Here is an 18,979-nt window from a genome sequence, read left to right on the forward strand (position 1 = left end):
GCACAGAACAGCGAATCAGAAGCAGAAATACAGTCCTCTCTCATTTTTTGGAAGCGTTTACACTTGCTAATATGCCACTCAGTGCTCTTAAAAACTCAACTCTTCGTTCCTACCTGGCAGCAAACTGAGAACCTACTTTCCTAGAAACGTGCCAGAAAAATACAGCTTCTTCAGAACCAAAAATTTCAGTCAAATGTGCAATACAGCAGTTAAAATAGCAAATGTTTCACTGACCTGCGGGCAGGCTGCTCTCCGTGTGGGACATCCCAGATGGGGAATTCCTGCACAGCCCTGAAGCAGAAAGATTGCCTCTTCATTTTCCGATCTCTACACTTCTAAAAGTACCCAGCCCACTGCCAGGAAGCTAGTTAGTGTGGCAGACGCGGCTCAAGCAAGATATAAAGGTGGCTATTCAGGCCCTCGGACTTTGGTTATAACACCTACTTTGTCTTTAGGGAGGCTGGGGAGGAGCGGGGAGTGTTGGTGTAGGACTGACAGTGAACCTCCATAGGAGCCTCCTGAAGCAGAGCGGTACCGCTTTGTACCAGTGCAGTCAGACAGCACCAGGCAGCCACCTCACCGTGAAGGGTATGAGCTGGGGCTTTTTCAAAGGAATTCTCCAATGAGTCAAAAACTGAGTGACATTTATTTGATATTTTTGTAGAGAAGGAAGAGAAAGGGGCTGTATAAAAGAGTTGGAAATCTCTTCTATATTCTAAGCATAGCCATAACCAGACAGCAGTATATCATCCTGGATCAGAAGAACTTGCAGGACATAGTAGTAAATTTAGCTCTTCAGTCTCTGCTTTTCCTAATCCTGACCACAGGCCTACCCATAGCTATATGGCCCCCACCCAGCTCAGGCTGTAATACCCTCACCGTGAACGTCTTATAGCACCCATCAGTGAACATAACCCTCTGGACCCAAACGCTAATGGTAAGACGGGCCCAAGTCAATAAGGCATACCGTGCTCTGAGCTACTCTCAGCCCTTTATTCCACATAGACCAAGTTCTTCTGCTTGGCCTTGGGGTAGAGAAAATTAAAACTAGGATTAACATTCAGGTTATTGCTAGCAATCACGGGGGCAGGAGAATTCAGTTTATTGCTACAAGAGATCACTGGGATATACTTTAATACTAGATGATGAGAGGAAAACCCAGGTTTATTGCTGACTGAAGCCCAGCTCTTGGAGCTGTAGGTGCAGAGGCTGACAGCCAGCTGTGGAGGAAAGGAGGAGATATTTGGCAACTTTTACACAGTGTTTGTGATAAGAGATGCAGATAAATTTTAGATGTGGAAATAGCGAACGAGGAGAAATATTCCTGGATTGCACAAGGCCAGAAGGCTGGTATGAAGAGAGACCTGACAGGACCAAATGCTCTAAGCTGAATTTTGGCCCCATGAGGGTTGCTGCAGGACAGGTAAGGAAGTCTGGGGGTACACATGGAGTGGGGCTGAGTGGTAAGAATTACAGGGATGAGCAGTTCAGTTTGCTGCTGGATCCTACAACATCTGTAGGGGGAGAGGCAGACGAGGCAAGAGTCAAACAGTTTACATTTGCTTTTTTAACTGCTAGGAATCTTCAGGTGATAATTAAAGATAGGATTAGGCTTAGGATGGTGGTTACGGTTAAAAACAGGCAGGACTGAGGTGCTCAGTCTGCTGATACAGCCAGCAGGGCCTGTTGGGCTGCAGTGAGGGCTAGGGACCTCTGCTGAGAGGTAGCTGTTTTACTGAGTTTTACTGGCTCCGTTTTGGTTGAGGTTAGGGGAAAGAGAATATGAAGAGTTTAATTCATTTTTGGATTGTGTAAGGCCCAGGGTGGTAGGATGGTAGCACCCCCAAGGCGCTTAGTTTTCATTTGGGGTTTAGGGAGGACTGCAGAAACTGAAGCACCCCAGATTTACAGCCACAGTTAATCCTCAGTCATTGGCTCATTCTTCCCCAGGCCTTGTCCCAGCCCTACAGATCCAGTCAGATCTGAGACTCCTATCTCAGTCGTATCTCTAAACCTAACTTGCACATCAAAAGAAGTTCACGTGCCCTTCCTCACAGTACAAATAACTACCTGCTCTTCAGCCCCAACACCAGCTGCCATCATCCAGCCCTGCTGAGCTTGCAGGGTCTACCAGTTAACGCTCCTGAAGCCACTGCTGCCCGCTACCCCATCCTTTAGCCCTACCTCTAACGCTAACCCTCATCCTTGCTATACTCTAGCAGCCCATATCTACTCCAGCGTTATTCACAACCCATTTGCTCTGCTGGCATTTGTGCTCAGTCCAGCTCAGTGGGCCTACAAGGCTTTCTAACATTGCTCATAGTCATTCCCACCACAACATGGACACTTGTGCAGGACCCAAGACAAGAAAGGGTTTGTCCCAGCACCTGTGATGTTCCAGCCAGAGCTGTTGTTTTGCGGGATTGAGACAACGGCTGAAGACAGGCAAGAACCCAGAAATCTTTGCTGATGAGCATGTGTCACATACAAATATAACAAAACATAGAAAGCTGTAAGCTGCTTGACTCCTCACATCAGTGATTGATGCTCCCGCTTGCTCATTCACTCAGAGGGAACAAGTCACTGACCAGACACTGTTCTCTTCAGCAGCAGAGACACGGTCTCAAGAAATGGTTCCTCTTTCTGCTTTCTTGTTGTGGGCCTACTGCCTTTAATAGTATTACTCCTAAGCTACCTGCATGTGAATCCTTGTTAGCTTCTACACGCACACGGCTGGTGCATGGTAGGCTTTGACAGAACGTGTATATTTGGCAAGACTGTGAAGACATACTTGTGTTCAGGTCACTTTGTCCTGGTTTTGTATCAAAGCTTTTCATATCAACAGCAGTTTCATTTCAGTAAGCTAATAATAGTGCTTGAAAAATCCTATGTATCAGCAAAAAGACTGCCCACAGCTGAAAATCAAATTTAAGAGTTTATGCTGCACAAGGGTGAGTGATGAGGAAGCCTACGTGTTGGCCCAGGCTAAGGCATACCCTTGAATTGTGTAGGGAGGCCTGCGGCAAGGTTTTGCCGTTGTCTGTAACTGGAATATCAGTTAAGTCCTGTGAGATCGAGTAATTAACTCAGCTCTTTGGGTCCAAACTTTAGTTCTACTCCTAGCCATTAAACCCCAGACTAACATAACCTTAAGCACATTATTCCCATCCAGCCCTACAGCTGGTCATGCTTTACTGCACTTACGCTCTTCTGAGCTTTATAAGCTTTGTTCTTCCCAGCAATAACATTTGCTTTTCATCCCCATCAGTCCTTAGCCCCAACCTCAGCTCCAGCCATACCATTAACAGACTTGAGCAACTCAAGTCTCCCGAATTAATAAATATCAACCTAGACCGAATCACAGCCCTGCGGTCTGGAGGAGCCAGCCAGAACTCTTCAGCTCCAGCTTTTCCAAAGCCAGACACCAGCTGATGCCATTCCTAAACTTGTATTAGTGGCCGTGCTGTACAGCCTGTGCTGTGTTTGAGCTGTGAACCCTTAACACAGAACGATGCTCTGGTAAGCAGTTCAGCAGCAGACACGAGCTTTGTTTATGGTATCAAGCTTGTCCTTTGAAAATGCTAGTAGAGCATGGGCAAGGGGCATTTTAGTTTGCCTTTTAAGTATAGCCCAAGAACAGGCCCTGAACATTGTCCTTATTTTCTAGTTTTCTTTATGCAGAAGTACAGCAGTAACTGCACATACGACTCAAGAAGTGTTTGTGGCTAAAGACTGTTTTTCTCAATGCCTCATTGTAAAATGGACACCTCAGAAAACAGACATATACATCACGCTATTGTTGGTGTTTTGGCACTGCTTTTGAGAAAGCGGGAGTGCAGTTAGTTTAGTCAAGGTCATTAGAGCAGTTCCATTAGGATGATGCACATTTTCCTGGGCGAATAATTGTAGTACTATTTATCTCCAAGCTATGTTTTCACAATAGAGCTGAATCAATGTATCTGATTCCAGTTCACATACATTCATTTTACTTACCAGTGGAAACTGATATTACCAGTCTTTGATAAGCACATAAATTCCTCCCAGACATTTCATTTAATGCCTTTCAGCCTGATGGAGTTAAATTAGCAGGACTAACTACTTAAGAGTACCGAAAAAGAAAGTACAACATTTTTAGGATTAGATATTTGAGACAGGTTTACACATTAGCATATTAAATCCATACAATACAGGGGTTAAAAAGGGCTTCGGTTACTCCCTAATTAGAAGCAAACCTTTGATAAGAGCAGAGTGTATGTATCTCAAGACACAGGCTCCTCTGTGGATGGGAGAACTGCATCGCTATGCAGCTGCACGCCATGCTGCCACTATGTATTTTAAATAGCACCATGACATGACTTTTTTTTAGAGAAAGGGGTACATTCTCAATGTAAGTGGAAGTGTAAAGGTATTATTTCCCTCAGTTTGTTTGAGCAGTATTCAGAGCTGCCTTGCTGCTCTCACTCAGCAGGACCATTTCCCTGCTTGAAACCTGGGACCGGGCACCCACAGACACAGTACTAGCGGGTCTCCAGTCACACCACGGAGGTCAGGTGTGAAGCAGCACCACTATATGGCTTTACCATGGCTCTCTTACTGGAAATTATGGGTCTGGTTGCACCTCAGCATCTCCTACCACTTTGGGGGAGAAGGCCCACAAAAGCTTTCTGATTGAAAGGCGTGAGCCACCTCTTAGACGACCACCATCCCTTGCTGGTCTCCCAGAACTGGAAACCTGCGCGGGCGGTTCACATCGTGCCCACATCACCTCCTGGATCAGAGTCTCACGGTGATGATTACCCAATGTGGGGAAAGAAGCAACAGGTCGTTTAGGAGTTTTTATTCTGGGAAACACACCAGTGGGCACTGCCTGCAAGTAGCTTATGAGTTATGTGCAAATGAGACACTTCTAATATGAAATTCTGGAATATTTATGTATCTTCCCAGTAGTTACTTTTTACTGAAAAAGTGAGAAAATTTGAATTATTCCGGTAAAAAGAAGATGTACTCCAGTTTTCCATAAAACCAGTGGCCCAAAGATTTCTTTGAAAGATACACAAAGTGTCTCTGTTGTTGTTGTTTTTTAATCAAAATATACCATTTTTCAGGTAGAAAATGCTATCACCTGTTTGACAGTCCTCTCCTTAATTTGTATTTCATAAATAACATTTCCCACTAACCTTTGCTTAAATGTGCAAGGCCTAGAGATGTGAGGATCTGGAAACAGGTACTGAAACCTTCAATAAAAAAATTCATCTCTACATTCCCTCCTCCTCTTTTTTTTTTTCTTTTCCCCAGTGCAAAGTAGGAAATACAAGATTGGAAAACTTGGGAAAAGTTTGAATTGAATGTGTTTGAGAAATACCTTTTGTCAGAATGAGTAGAAAAATGTGCAATGTTTAAAATAAATGCTGAAATTTCACCCTTCAAAATATTTTCCATACAATGAAGTATTTCCAGTGAGGTTACTATGAAGTCACTATGCTGTGTTAGCTGTATCATGCATATGCATGTTTATTTCCCAAACATTTCTTCTAGGAATATGGGTTTGTGCTGTATAGTTTTGTGCATTATGGCCTTAAGTCTGCTTACATCGTATCTCTGAATCTTACGGATTGGTACTCTCTATTTCCAGCTTTCTAGTTATTTACTTAGTCATTTTACTGCTTGAGAGATACGTCAACTAGCAAGAAATGTCAAAAAGTACTTTGTGTGCATTACAGCTCTGTCTTTAATATTGGGCATTTTTAATGGTGTTCAAAAGCCAGGATTTTCTTCCTTTTTCTCAGAGATATATCTGGCAGAAGTCTATATGCACTAACAAAATTGGGCATAATACAGTTCTTATTCATAAAGAAGTAAATAAAAATTAGTTCGGAAGTGAAAGCTGCAGATATTTCATTTTTCTCTTAAAGGGGAAAAAATGGAAAATCTGTTACATTCTATACGTACAGATAGTTCCAGAAAATTTAAATCTCTGGTTAGGCTACACTTTTATAACAGAAGTCAGATAGGGAAATATCCTTGACTCAGGACTGCAGGTGTAAAGTAAGTAAGTGTGGAATTAGGGAGGAAAGTTTGTGAACGTAGTGTTGCTTCTCTTTCACTTGTTCACTCTTCCTTGTGCCAAGAACCAAAAAAATGAGGGTAGAGAAGGTCAGAGGGAGGAGGTGGAGAAAGTGAGTCTCAGGGTTTCTTTAGTTTTCTCTGCTGCTCCAGGAAAAGCCTTTGCAATCCAAAGAGCCCATCCTAAAGCAAAGAGCCAGTCACCCAAGCTCATTTCTTAGCCCTGAAAGATGCTGTTATAGGTGTGGGCTGTCGCTGCCGTGAGGTAACTGCCCCCCCTTTTAGTAATGCCAAAGCAAAAGTTTCCAAATCAGAGCAAAGGCCAACGTGCTCGTGTATGTGTGAAGAGCTGGAAGGCTGGACGTGCTGGGATGGGAGTGCTCATTTGGACTGGGCAGTGGCGGAAGCCGTGGGGGGTAGAGCAGAGGGGAACAAAGCACTTCTAGAAACATTTTGGTTTGGGAACTTTTTGCCCATTTGTTCAAGATAACCTTAAAAAAAAAAAAAAGACATTTGCATTTGTGTGACTTGAGTTAGGTCTTAATGCAATACTGGGTACTCCTAAGTGTGTATCTCTGCTATCCTACAGAAACAGAATGTACATATTTGAGCTCTTTGTTGTGTTCCCTCTTTTCTGACTTGTCTGTTGAGAGTCATTCTCCCTAATCTTCTAAAGCGTGATAAATGCACATCAGCATTGCATTGCAGGCTAAAGGAAATTTAGGGGTAAAGGGAAAAGAGTTGCTTCTGTGGCACCTTTGTCCTGCAGGAACCCTAAATTAAAAAAAAAGTATAAAACTTCAGGGGGAAGTGGTACAACATCAGAGCACTTAGTTTCCTAGTCCTTGCTGAGCTTTTTGCTCTTCTGCTCTTCCTGTTAAGGAACAAGTCATCTCTCAGATTTCTTTCTTTCCGAGAAGAGTCACATCTGTGTTTGTAGCTAAGGAGCATCCAGCTTGGCTTAGTCAGAGGATCTTAGAGTAATTCAGATGTTGATTGGTCTCCGGTGCGTAGGACAGCTATTTCAAACAGGCTTTGATTTACACCAGAGACTGACACCCAGGAGGAGCCCAGGCCGTGCTGCTTCTGCCCTGGCTTCGTTCCCTGCCCATGCCCTCGGTGGCTGGCACGAGAGCTGCAGGCTGCTCTGAAATCCAAGGGCTTCCTTGCTCACTCTGCTGTGGCACCGCCTTCCGCTGGCAAGTAGGTCCGACGCCTCCATAAGGTCCCCATCCCTGAATCACAAGCCTCAGAAAGCAGGACAGGCGGAGGGGGCTCCCTCTCTCCCTGTGCTCTCTTACTGTTTTCTTTAAAACTTTGCATTCCTCCAAAATGGGACAAAATACCCCGTAATTTCCCAGCTCTCCTGAGGTTGCATGTTCCAGTGATGGCATTTGCCACCCACCTGGCAGGAGAGAAGCAGTGCTTCGAGTAGCTATTGCAGGGACCAAGGTGCTGAAGTTGCTTGTACATGCTTAAGTAATGACAATGCTGAGGATAGTGGAGAAGAGTCCCCCAGGAACAGAACATGAACATTAATTATAGGGGGGAAAATATATTATTAACATCAGACCGCACACTACAGGAGATCCCAGTGTGACTATTAAAGGAAATTAATTACCACCTCTCTTTACCTTTCAGATCAACTCTTCTTTATAATGAGAATAATTCCTTCATTGTTACCACTAGTATTATCAGCTGTAAGAGAATAATTTTTCCTGGTATTCCATTCACTGCTATTGTGCATCTGTATGTTTTGAAAATAAATATTTCTAATGGATGCATTGCATCCCCTTCAAGGGGAAGTCCCACGGACTAGGCTCAGGCTCTGTAAAACAGTGCGATATGCTAAAATACTCGTTCCTCTGCACTGGTAAGTGTGAAATAGCATCAAAGTCATTCAGTGTGGCAAAACCAGGACCAGACTTTAGGAGGTAGCATGTCAGCACAGTGCAGGAGACCTCTCTTTCCCATAACTGCTCCTCTCATCACATCAGCCACACGTGGCCATTATATTGGGTTTGTAAATTCTGGGATCGAGGATCTCTAGAAATAACTAACCTTTTAAAAATAGTTAGACGTTGATCCCTTTGAGGCCAAGTAAAAAAAATAAATTTAAAGATTCTCAGTCTAAATTATTTTCCGTGTACCCCACTGTCCTAAAATAGAGCAGTTAAAAGCAAGGAGATGCTCTTACTTGTTTAGACTACTCCTGCTTCACAACCTCCGTTTCCAGATCCCAGTGCATTTTCCAAATACATCTTGCATAAATTCACATGAGAAATTTTTGCTGGTAAAGTCAGAATTGAGGTCAAAACTGGACTAAAAGAAAGCTCATTACAACTTCAACATCCGTAATCCACCCTGAGGAGAGAGATGAATGCAGCAAGAGGGCTATGGATGCATTGTTTCCATTGTGCTCTTGATTAACTTATAATTCACAAGTGAGCGAGTGTGAAGGAAACTACTGACTGATGGAAGGTCACCAATTCCGAGAGGAAAAAAATGATATATAGGCACCCCACTCATCACTTTATTTGTGTAACAGCATTTTGGATTCTGTCTCTCTAGGGTAAAGCCCATATAAAATCTTTTAATATTTTTGCAAAGACAAGGCTGGAAAGCTTGTGTAATCTTAGTAACAAAAGAACCGTATATAAAATCCACATCATCCCAGGGCAGCCAGTGACTTTTTCCTTGAAGAGGGCGCTAATTCGCCAAGTTCTTCATGATTGTTCTTGGATAGAAGCCAGTAATTATCATGATTCTTTCAACCCCACATGAAGATCTGCCATCACTCTATTATTTCTAGTACAATAACAATCCTAAGCTTTGCTGTAAGGTTCACCTTTGCATTACGAGGAGCATCCGCTTCTCGGAAAATCCTGATTACAGCCGTGGCTCTAATTAGTATCAGGTTCCCAGATTCTGGTATCAAGGAATATATAAATGTGTGCGTGACCCCTTTTCCTCCATCCACCCTCAGTTTTTACAGAAATAAATTTACTGATGAACAAAAGCTATACAGTGAAGAAATTGCATCAATTGCTCCCTTCCTTTGTAGAAAAGCAGATACCCCTCAAATATGCATCAAGCTCCTGAACCAGTATCTCACTTTGTCACATTGAAATGGAAGCAGCGTAGCAGTAGCTAGTCTAAGCCTGGAAGAAGTAGTGAGAAATCAACATACTCCACTTGTAAAGGCTGTAGAGAGTTTAACTAAAATAAGAATCAAAACCAGAAAGTGGTCGGTAATATAGCTATCATGGCCAGACAGAGAAAAGCCCTGTGCATATATCCCTGTATTTACTTCTCCCGTTAAAGTAATACCATGGCAATAGGGCAGCCAGACATGAATGAAATGCTCTCACGCTTTATTTTCTTCTACAGTTTATTGCAGAAATAATAAACACTGTGCTGCACAGAGTCAAATTGACGCATGTGATCTTCTGCATTTTTGGTGGCTAATACGATTGCTCTGGAGCAGGTCAGTGCACATTCTCACTTTCAGTTACTTTGGACAAATGCAAACTAAGTGTACCATGAAAAATTTCATCACATAACATGGCGTCCAAAAGATGATGTATGTCTCTACTGTGATATTTTTATTATGCCTCAGAGAAAACCCATTTTAATGCACAGCTGCAAAAAGAACCACAGGTCTTAGAGCAAAAAAGACACGCAGTAACCGATGTGGACTAGCATTTTCTGTCATGTAAACTGGCAGAACTGCAAAAATGCATGAGATGGGACATCAGCCACATCTTTCTGAGTGTAGTTGGGTTTTTTTGCAGTGGTAAATTCGAATTGAATTCATAGTCCTGATGAATTGAATTAAGTCCTAATGCTGGATTTTGTAATAATGCCTGTTTGGAAGGACCAAATTGCTAGATAAAGAAGCAAGGGAAAGCTATGGCATGTCTACAGAATCTTGAGGCGTGGAGGAATCAAAACACAATATTAAAATAAACTCTTAAACTCTGCAGGGAGTTTCTTTGTTCAGCCTACTACGCAACAAATATGACAAAGTATGACAAAAAAAAAATCTTCAGCCAAATTCTGACTCTGTCACACCTACAGCGTGCAGTGTGGCTGGAGCTGTGTGGAGTGGGCAGACTCCTCGTCCAAACCATGACTCCAGATTAGCAGTAAAACTTTTTTATAAAAGGGGAGCAGCTGCTGTGCTCACTGGTTCCAGCTCCACTTTAGCGGCTCAGTGTATAGTGCTAGGCCGCAATTCCAAGTCAGTTTTAGAGCTTTAGCTCCGCTCATTTCGAAGGACTTACTGTTGTTCCTCACCAATGTGAGTGAGAACAGAGACTGGCCTCATTTCTCCATCCCCGCTGAAGTGCTGGAGGATGCCGGTAGGCGAATGGTATTTCCCCAGTAGCACACCTGGATGGGGCGATGCCGCGGGAGGAGGTGGTTCTCACCAGGGACGTGAGGAAAAATGTCTTTACTGAAAGAGTGGTTAAACATTGGAAGAGGCTGCCCAGGGAAGTGGTGGAGTCCCCATCCCTGGAGGTATTTAAAAGACGAGTAGATGAGGCACTTAGGGACATGGTTTAGTGGGCCTGGTGGTGTTGGGTTGACGGTTGGACTCGATGATCTTAGAGGTCTTTTCCAACCTTAATGATTCTAGGATTCTGTGTGAGCGGGCGGGAGGGCAGGTTGAACAGTTTCATGCACTCCAGAGAGGGACAAAATCCAGACTGAGCCCAAGATAATTGGTTTGATAGTTTAAGAATAAGGAAACAGCAGATGTCTTTGAATGCATGGTAAGAGCAACAGGTCGGAGACTTGGCTTGTGGTGATTAGGTTTTGAGAGAGAAGGAGAAGCAGGTTGTCTTCTGAAACTTGGCACAAAGCTTCAGTCTTTTTTTGGACATCTCTTTGGGATGACAACCTATGATCCTTCTTTTTGTTGTTGTTGTTTTCTTTTTTTCTTCCTACGGTTTCCACATGAGCGTGACTGCTTCGGTCTGCAGTTTAGTTCCTCAGGAGTAGACTAGAGAAGGAAAAGTGCCTGCATCTGTGAAAAGGATAATACAGGGGAAGGGTCAGAGAGCCTCTGTTTCCCAGGGAGCCTTCTGAATGTACCTCACCATTGACTCAAAGATAGATTGCAATCCGTGGCATAATCAGTGTAATTCCTAGCAGCACCTGGATTTTCTTTCAAGGTTTCTTATCCAAGCTTTGCCCAGCCAGTTATTGCTTATCTGTACGATTGAAAATCATCCTAGCAGCCAGGGAATTGGAATGCCACACAAAATAGCTGAAAGCTAGCTATGAATTTAGGAGCTGTGCTAGCCGTTCGGAGATTTATTATCTTTTTGTTTCTGGGTAATGGGCAAGTTAGAACCTTTCGATATTTCAAAAAGAAAGCAGCACAAAATACCCTTGAGGACAGGCTGCCTAAGCTCTGATCCTGTATCTGAAGTCCAGTACCAATGTTTTTTCTCATGAAAAAAGTAATTCATTCAGCTAAAAGAGAGTGAGGTTGACTTTGAAAATTAAAATCAATGCTTTAATTCAATACACATACAATTACCAGCTGTCGAATGGCATGTAATGCACTTTTACTGAAAAAACCAGCAGCCCAAAAGACCAGAAAGGAGGCTTTGACAAATGTTAGGATTCTCATAATGATTTTTTTTCAGTTTCTGAAAGCACGCCTGCAAAGTTGAGCACTGCAGATGATAGGGCATTATGCAGAGGGCGTAAAAGGACCGATGGTGTTTTTCAGAATACATATCACTGCTCTCTGTAATGCTCTGTTGTCACAAATATATGGTGATTAGCTATTTATCAGCGTGAAACCACATCATAAAACATTCCACATATCATTGAGTTTCTAATAATCTGTGTCACTGTGAAGATTAATACATTAAGTCAGTCCACATAACTTCATGAAATACCTTCCTTTGCCAAGATTTGTGTTGGGTTTGGCAAACAGAGCATGAAACACTGATGAAATGGGAACATCTACTTTTGTTGACTGGTCTGTGAAATAACACACTTGTTTTTTCACTCTGGGGTAACAGTTTTGAGGTGGTAATAAGAATGCCCCCGGAAGCGTTGTCAGCATCTGAAATATCTCACCTGCCTGCTCTACTACTACAGTCCTCCTTAAACTGTGTTTTGGGTCATGACTTACCCATATTGGACCCCTGCAGATCTTTTTGTCATCTGAAGGCACACTGAAGACCAGCACTGCATAGCGAGGTCAATGTTTTCAATTTTGGATGTTGAGAGGTCAGCACTTAAATCCATATTTACCCATCTGACTAACTACCCTTCCAAGCATCCACACGCCCTTCAATTCCAGTGATTTATCGCTACCTGTGTTTCCACTGATACTTCCCCAGAGCTCCACTGTGTCTAAGGATACACTGGAAATCATATTTTATCTAAAAGATAACCAGTGTAATTACTGTTTCTGAAAAAAAAAAACCAAAGAAACAAACCAACCTTAACATTGCAAAAGGGGAATTGTTTCAAATCACAGAAGACCTCTGAAAATCTATCCACATATTCAGGCGGCTAAATATACTGCCATCACTAGCTTAAAAACCCCATGTTTGAAAATGTTGCCCCGAGCCCACTCAGAAATACACAATATGAAATGAGATTAATGATGAATCCAAGGGAAATAGAACCTTCTCAGGTCAGAGTCTGACTGATGACACCCATCCCCAGTTCAGGGGGGAAGGTGGGAGTTCATTTAGATTGATTTATTAATGTTTTTCCCAGAGTCAGTAAAATACTTGATAATTAATAGCACATAAATATGAGTTCAGCTGAAATCCTCCATAAATTAAAAGTATTTAATTTAATAGTAATTTAGAGGATTTTGCAAAGTGCCAGAGCAAGAGAACTGCATTTGCGGAGGAAGCAAGATTGAGAGAACTGTCTCTTGGACTGATGCAAGTAATGTATCTTTATAGCCATGCAGGTCAGAATTCAGTAGCAGTATTACTATCCTTCACATCAATATTTCCATGAAGAGAGAGAGAGAGAAAAAATATATCAGGAAAAACATTCTCTCGCATTTCACTCCTCGCTCTTTAGCCAACTAAAAATTTACTGCGTGCTTCACAGTATAGTTTAAGACTCCTCATTATTTCTCAAGATAATGTCAGTTTTAAAATAGCCTAGAACTAGACAGTGGACCAACTGAAGCACAGCTGCAACTGTGTTGCGGTTCATTCCAACAAAATATTTCCCAGTGATAAAGGGAAAAAGGCAAATCTAAGGAATGCCAGCCTTTTAATGGCTTTCTGTTCCAGCTCCCCTTGACCAACGTCAGCTTAAACCCTTTTGGCCACCCAACCAGTGGCAGCCAAACACCAGTTCCTCATGGCCAACATGTACATCAGGCTTTGGCTGGTGTAGCAGTGCTCACGTGCTCCCAGATATCCAGCTCCAACACCCAAGACATGTTACTTAAGGCAATGCAGAGCCTCTGACCCGGGCACTGGATCCGGTACAATGAAGGGGAGGGGGAATGGTGTGTGCTTGTGTGGGAGGAAGGCAGTGGGATGCCATGGCCCCCTGGGGTGGTTTCTCTCGAGGGGAGAGGGTGCTGTCCCAGGGTGCCACGGGCAGGGGGGAAGCAGGGCAGGGAGAGGCTGTTGCTGCCTAAGGGACAGAAAGTCCATAACTGGGTTCCCAAAATGCACATCTTGGCACTTTCAGCTTCCAGGGGGTGGACAAAGGTACCTGTTTTTCTAGAAAACAGGTCAGTTAGACATTAATGGAGCAACATGGAAAAGGGTGGGTGACATAGACAGACCCCAATGTGCGCTGCAAAAGCGCTTATTAAAATTTCTGTGCAATTTTCCCAGGAATTTAGGGAATATGGAGCACTTCACTTCGCAAAGGTAGGGTTTTTTTCCTGCCCCATGTCCTTGAAAGTGAGGTGGTTAGAAACAGCAAGGTGAGAATTTTCAAAGGAGAGAGCTAAAAGGCTGGGACTGGGATTTGGATGAGGATCTCCCCCTTTTTCTCATGCCCATTTGAAAAAGTCCCGCTCTGCTTTGGGGGATTTGAGAGACTCCCTGCCGCAGATTTTAGGAGGACTGGAACATGTTCAATCATGGTCAGAGGGGATAAAGTGTACTTAATTCTCTGCACTTTAGGTGGTTTACATTGGCACAGGCTGAAAGGTTTAGAGTTCTGAAGTTTACACATTCACAAAGTCTTGGTGTTCAGATTTAACATCATGTACTTTTTTCACTTGAAGTAGGAAACAATAGGAACCAGCAGAAAAGTTTTCTCAGGAGCTTGCCTTTTGAAGTATCTAAAGGAAGGAGGATGAGGGGGGAAAAAACACCCACAGGGAACCAAATATTTTTCTGTTTAAAAGCAAAAATCCCCAGACCCAAATACCCACAAAATAGTGTGGCAGTAGGATAAAGTATAGGTCATTTAAAGTGAAGTGCTGTGATATCAAATTTTATACTACCTTTGGCACAGTTTCTATAAATTAATGTCTTTTCTGCAGACACTAAAGTTGCTACAGTTTCTGTAGCCACCCTTGAGACTGCTTTAAACCCACCAGACAAGGAGCAGCAGTAGCAACTCTGCGACCAAGCATCCCAATCCATCCTGTGACAACAGCTTTTCTCCTGGGGTCCCCAAAACTGCCTTCAGGATCCCTCTTTTTGTCTGGATTTTAGAAACAGGACATGGGACTTTCCCTTTTCTCCCCATCTCAACCCATAGCCCTGCTATTTACCTCTCCTGGCTGCTTCACACGAGGCTATGAGCCAGAGGACCCGACCCGACCCCAACCTCAGCTCCCTGCCAACTGCTTCTCTTTCTTTCCTCCTCTTTCTCTTTTTCCCTTTTTTTCCCCTAAATCGAGCTGCCCTAAACAATCTTTTTTTGGTGACACTGAATAAATATGTAAACTAGCAGACCTACAGTGAGCTGCATTGATGCTTCACTACTTGTTTAAAGCCAGATCAGAAACGCCTACAAGAGCTGCAGTCACAGTACTGGCTACAGAATAGATGGGATGTCAAGTACCTTACTTCCTGCAGGATAGCTAATCCTGATGGTTTTAGATTACCTGCAAAATTCACGGTGAATTGAGGGTTCAGGTCCTATTTTTCCATGTGTGCTGCTCCAGTAATGGCCATGGAACTCTGTTTGAAATAAAATGTGATTCAGCATGAGTAGAGGTCTAAAATTATGTCAGGTTTTTTCCCCTCCTAGTTTTTACCCTGGTAATTATGAAAGACAGGTAACGGCATGCAAGAACAGTAACAGTATGCAACTGTTACAAACTCAGGCCTTTTGGGACATAGACACATACTTAATGCGTCTGTATGAATATTTGACACAGATGGCAAATAAAATAGCAAGTCAGCTGGACATTCTGACAGCAAGTTTTCTTGCAAGTGGAAAGGGAAAATGCACATTCAGAATGGAAAGCAGCACCCATCATAGCCAAAAGGTGCTTTCCTACCAATATCATTTGGCACAGAAGAGAGATATTATTTTGCGGTTCTAACTCGCGCAGTACCTAAGCGTGAAGTGAATCAGCACATCAGTATTTCACCGTCGTTTTCAGAGTGTCTCTATTCTTTCTTTTCAAAGTTAATATCTGGCAGAGGCATAATTTGATATTTCGCTATGGGGCTTTTAATGACTTCTCTGTTTCTGAAACGCCGCAGTTGAGCGAATTTGCTAAAATTTAAGTGCACTTTACACTCTGCAGACTCTATCCTGCATTTAGCCCATGTTCAAGAGGACATTAGCCTAAGAGTTTTTGAAATCTCTGTTTCATTTTGGTCAATAGGAAGAGTTTAATGTACAATATGAAGTAGGAAGATGCTGGTGTATGAATAAAAAATATAAACAAAAGCAGTTGTAGTTCTCTCTCATTCCCCCATTTCATCAGTTTAAAGCTGTTTTTATGCTAATCAGCCCTGGGTCACTGGAATGCACTATGGATAAAAAAATCAGGTTTTTCAAGTTATTTCCTTGTGTAGGATCCCTAGGAAGATATCTGAATTCTGGAGCCAGATCAGTTTTAATTGATCCTAAATAATCAGATTCAGGACCGACTATATATTGAAATTAATCAGTTCAGGCTCTGCATTTAAATTGAACGCACAGCTTAAGCTGTAAAATTTGTTGCCTTAAGTGTTCTTCAGGATCCCCCTTTTCAGGTCGCACCCGTCTGAAGGGATGCCTGGGACAGGGACTACTCCCGGAGCACCAAGGGAGAGCAAGGCTGGCCGCCTTGCAAGCTCCCCAAGCAGCACCGCCACGCCACGTCACGCAAGACAGCGGTGTTGCACCACAAAAATAGAACATCTATCACTTACGGTTGAGGAGACAAAACCTCCCTATAAAATTCAGAGAAAATCCCCTGCGAGTGTTGAAGCCAACAGCAGAAAAAGGGACACAAGATACAGTAAACACTGATGAATTAGAGAAATTCTCATGCGGGAAAGCGATACCACTCTTTAAAGCTGGACTTCCACTGGAGAATGATTATGCAGAGATTTTTTCCTGCTTCATTATAGGCTTTGGGTTTGTTTTCTCTTCTTCATGTCTTATTTTTTATCATGCTGGCCCATAAGAGTTATCATTACCTGAAATAAATAAAAAAAGAACGGGAAATGCGATATGCTCAGTACAGTAAAGGTTTGAATTTTTCATCTCAACATTTTGTTTTTCAAATCACTGTATTCCCACTAGCACAGCAAAAATCATTTGCTTTAATGCAATTGCTAATAACGATGATATCAACACAAACCTCTGTTTGTTCATATGTTGAGCTCATTGAATAAAGAAGCTTATCATTTATCTGCGTAGAAGCTTTTAATTAGTTTTCTGAATTTACTCCAGAGATTAATGGGCAGATAATATTCAATATATGCTTTATTGTTTTCATTTCTTTATTGAGATATCTGAATTTGTATGCTCTTCCCTCTTTGATCTTTTACTCTCTGTGTTAGTAACTGTAAAATATTTGGCTGCAGACAGACTCATAAAAAAATTCCACTAGTCCATTGCATCTGGGTGGTGGTGGCTGGTTTATAATGTAGGACACAGCAGCAAATTCTACTCTATCAGGGATCATAAACTGTACGCAGAAAAGACCATTTATACTGGTGTCACTTGCTGGCACTTTTCAAGATTTCCAGTAGCTGGTTGGGGAGGTGCTTTTTCCTGCTCGCGCACTGGAGGAATAGTTTGTGAACTTCGGCATTTCTTTTTTATTGAGATTTCTTTTGGCCTTTCCCCCCAGCCGCCACCTTTTCCCCTGGCCCTGACCATCAATTACTGTTGGCCAGCGCAGCATGGCTCCTGCAACCCCTCGGTCTCCCGCTCGCCCGTGGGACCGCTCTGGTACGGCAGTGCAGTCCTGTAGCAACTACCTGATGTCCTCCCCCCGGCAAGTCTCTCTTTCATGCAGTGGGTCACATCCTCTGCCTATTCGCACGGTGCGTACGGTCTTGTTGAAGTCCGCATGGGGACCCAGAGCGGGTGAAGCTCAGCCCTTGGGCTGTCCAGGAAAAGGGCTTTAAATCTCTGCTTCCAAGGGAGCAGCGGTGTCACAGGCTTCCCTGGCGACAGCCAATATCCACAGGCAGCTGCCATCCTGGTGCAGGGACTGTGCTCTCTTGTTGCCAGGAAGGGAAATCGAGCCCAAGCTGCTGAATTCGTCTTTGCTCTCCTGCATTTCTTGCGTCTTGGGAGAAGGTGCACCTTCAAAGTGCAGATAAAAGGGAATGGAAATCCGAAGTAAACAGGGCATCATTTTTATTAAAAATAGTGCCCTGCGTAAATATAAAGTTCAACGTTATGGTTTTGTTGGCCCAGTAGGAGAAGGATTAAAAATGCTCATTAATGGGATTTAAAAGCAGGAGTTCAGTTATATTAGCTACAAAAATATAATTATCATAATTAAGATTGCAAAGCACTAATGAAGCTTTTTAATAATTATCCTTTTTCCTTAGAGATTCATTTTGTAAAACCTGATTTGAATTTTACATCATGCTGGAGAAACTTTATCATTGTAAAAATGGGAACCTCTAGTAGAATGAAGAGGCTGAGAACAGCAGCACTTCACACATCGGTGGGAAGGTGCCAGCACCACAGCTGGAGCGTGGCTCAGCCTGAGACAGGAGGTACTCAAGGGCATAAACGTTCGAGATGGTGCAAAATACAGGTGCAACCTTGGTCTGACGCTGTGTCTGAACTCTCGGCAGGTTTATGGACTCAGGCACAAAACTGGGGGACCGCAACCAGAGAGCATTCGTCCACAAAGTGCCATGCAACCAGGCAGGTTGTGTGTCCCTGGCCTCCCTATGTCTTTAGGCTTAGTGGTGCCCAGCCAAACCCTGAGCTGACTGCACCCTCCTGCCTTGGTCTTGTCAGAAATGACTTTAAATCCCCATAGGTTACTTGGTTCACCTGCAAGGGAGACAGCAAGTCGTACAGAGCAATAGTCTGTATGGTCGCAGGCTTGCAGGGTCCCTCCTGAGAAGAGAGAGACAGCAAGTTCTCAAAATTAAATGGCAATAAATTGTCCGTTTAAAAATATCTCCCCAAAACAGCTTTTCATGATTCATCTCCCCAGATGATTAAATATTTCGTTCTGCTGACATGGATATGATAGTTACTAAAGAGCAGAAAATTTAGTGCAGTGTATGAGTTATAAGCAGATATGTTATCAAGCTGTTAACACAACAGTGATGGGATTATTGGTGTTGATATCTGTATTTATTTCTTTATATTGTATAGGGATTTTTTTCCCCTGTACAGCAGCAGATTTAGGTCACAGCCTTGCCTCTTGCACAGGACAGGGAAGTTGTTGCTTCTTGCAGGCTCTGTGCAGGAGCGATCACGTTTCCCCCCCACACCTCCTGCCTCTGGCCCACATCAGTGGCAG

The 18,979-nt window shown here is 43.0% G+C and overlaps 1 protein-coding gene across 4 annotated transcripts in view; it reads left to right on the forward strand.

The window, feature by feature from the left end:
* The window catches only part of NPAS2 (neuronal PAS domain protein 2), a 107,277-nt gene that overhangs the window by 23,602 nt on the left and 64,696 nt on the right, over positions 1–18,979 (forward strand). The window contains exon 1 of one of the 4 annotated variants that reach the window (XM_076359625.1): positions 9,457–9,550. The exons of the other annotated variants lie outside the window; for them this stretch is intronic. The gene's annotated coding sequence lies outside the window, so the exon portion shown is untranslated. Of the gene's footprint in view, positions 1–9,456; positions 9,551–18,979 lie in introns of those variants that run through there. 4 annotated transcript variants of the gene reach the window in all.

Source organism: Aptenodytes patagonicus, chromosome 1, assembly GCF_965638725.1.
Source record: "Aptenodytes patagonicus chromosome 1, bAptPat1.pri.cur, whole genome shotgun sequence".
In the NCBI taxonomy this organism is placed as follows: domain Eukaryota; kingdom Metazoa; phylum Chordata; class Aves; order Sphenisciformes; family Spheniscidae; genus Aptenodytes; species Aptenodytes patagonicus.